The sequence below is a fragment of the Penaeus vannamei genome, chromosome 17 (genome assembly GCF_042767895.1).
Source record: "Penaeus vannamei isolate JL-2024 chromosome 17, ASM4276789v1, whole genome shotgun sequence".
In the NCBI taxonomy this organism is placed as follows: domain Eukaryota; kingdom Metazoa; phylum Arthropoda; class Malacostraca; order Decapoda; family Penaeidae; genus Penaeus; species Penaeus vannamei.
The window spans coordinates 26818090-26820589 of NC_091565.1; the positions used below are offsets into that span (position 1 = coordinate 26818090).

Consider the following 2500-nt stretch of genomic DNA (forward strand, 5'->3'; position numbering starts at 1 on the left):
TCTGAAAGTATTGGGCGAAGGGGGAGTCTTCTCTGGCAGTTTCAGCTGGCGTGTTCCTTCTCAGATGCGCCCCCCCCCCACATATATATACATATATACATATATATAATGATGAAATGCGAAGTGATTGCACGGTTGTAGAGAAGTTGGGGGTAAATTGTAAAAGCACGTGGAAGAAGGAAGTCATCAGAAATAGGAAGAGAAAGATAATGATCAATGGCGTTGCATCAGATAAAGCATAATAATAGGTTTATTATATTTCGCTCTGTTTCTCAATATACCTGTTATTCAGCTGTTTCTCACTTTCCCTTCCTCTTCCCTTCTCTTTGGAGAAAAGCAGAAGTCACCATTGTTTTTTACGAGATGCAGGGAGGGGGGGAGGGGTCGTGCGGCCTCGGTCATGGGTAGAGGTCGGAGTGGCGCGAGGAAGCGAACTGCCCTTCTCGGCCTGTTGAGTTAGATAGAATAATGATGCCTGACAGGGGACATTCGGAGGTGCATGTCATGTCGCGCGCACGCACGCACGCACGCACGCACACACACACACACACACACACGCACGCACGCACGCACGCACGCACGCACGCACGCACACACACACACACACACACACACACACACACACACACACACACACACACACACACACACACACACACACACACACACACACACACCGATACAGATAGTTAAAGATAAATAACTAGATAAAAATTGACATTTGCATCAAAGGGCCGGCCAGATGTGCCGTGCGAAAGCGAGAATCGCCTGAAACGGCGCTGTGAATGGACACGAGGCTGTAAATATAACTCCCGGATGCAGCAAGTAAGGCAGGTCGCTCGTCACTGCGCCCATCAATACATCAGTTGCTCCGCTGCGATCTTTTGAGCGAATCGACATCCGCTCCCTGAGTACAACCGCCGGGACACTTCTGGGATTATAAAAGCGTAGCGTAATGTTCTGTTTATCATTTGTTTTGGGAATCTCGCAATTCGCCTCACTCGCTGCGAATCGGTTCAGGGACTCTGGGCCACGATCAGGGTTTCCAGAACCGCAATCGTCACGCCGATCCTACTCCCAATGACTAGAGCGAAGATTGTTTGCTCGAGGACATGGAGGAAGCAGTGAAGGGCCGCCCTGGACACCTGGCGGGTGACCTGAGTGATGGGCAGATTCTGTCGGGTTGATTGGCTGAATACGGAGGCAAGTGCGACCAGCGACGGGTGATGAACAAGTTTGTGGCCCTCTGGAGGAGCTGATTTGAAGCAAGTGGCCAGGATATCCAGGCTCGCGCGCGGCCTCGCATCCTGGTTTGCTGCAACCGGGGTTCGTGGCCAGACTGAGGTGGTGACACAAAGGAAGTTAATTTTAGACTGAAGTCTCTTTGAATGGGCCGTTTGATTTTTTTAAAGCAGTGCGGAATGGTTGGTATCTGATAGTTGATGTAGAATAGATATAAAGATGGGCAGAGCATTCCCCTTCCGTCTTTATCATACCGTTTTTTATCAAGTATGTCTAAGTTTGGCAGAAGCTCACTGTTGGCATTTCCCTTTACTTAAATATTGCCACTTGTAACTTTCGTCAGACGTGTGCCACATTTGTGCCAAATGTGTTCTGGTTGAAACCAGATGCGGTGGGCGCATCTGCGGATTTAGTCTGTTGCCCGATTAATTTGTAGTCGGCGGCTGCGTCGGCTGAATGTGCGTGCACCCACTTCTCGGGCGTCTGTTGCGAAGGAGGGGGCGACGAGACCACGCTGCCCATGCAACAGGCTAGAAATTGGCAGAGATGTACAACTAATGCCTTGCGAAATCGGACTTACTGTGAGGCTGTTGCTCTTATCCCCTTAGTGATGCTGGCATTGGTGTTGGTTTTGCCATTACTATCATTACTGACTATGTAGCTATTATTATCATTTATGTTCTCATTGTTATTGGTTATGTTATAATTGTTATTGCATCCATGCCATTGGTGTTACTGTTAGCATTGTCTATTATCAGTTATCATCATTGTCATATATTCTATAGTTTGAAAATGCTTGATGACCAGATGATAGTGATTAAGCGATGATAATTTTTTTTGTTATAACTGGCCAAGGAAGTTCGCGGCCGCCCTAAGGCTATCGAGCTGGCATTCACACATTACAATATAAAACCTGTTGTTGAATAAACCATATCTAAGAAGAGATTGTCACTGTTATTGATTGCAGTGTTCGAAATGAAAGGCTTAACAAATAATATGAAAAAAACAGATATTTCATTTTTTTATTTTTTATTTTAATGTTAAGGCCCTTACAATCTACACTCGCTAAAGATGAATATTCTAGAACAATGATAGTAATGTAAGTAGTTAAGATAAATAGATATAAAAGCCCGTTAATAAATGATATGATTGTCCTTAAGCTGTATTCCTATTTTCCTTTCCATAACATATTTAGATTGATTGCCATTTAACCTAAACGTCTGTTCGTCCTAAGAGCGAGAATGAATGTTCCTTGCAC

The 2500-nt window shown here is 45.3% G+C and overlaps 1 protein-coding gene across 1 annotated transcript in view; it reads left to right on the top strand.

Moving 5' to 3' along the window:
- The window catches only part of LOC113825724 (glycerol-3-phosphate acyltransferase 1, mitochondrial), a gene marked incomplete at its 5' end in the record, with an annotated part of 312214 nt that overhangs the window by 45671 nt on the left and 264043 nt on the right, over positions 1–2500 (top strand).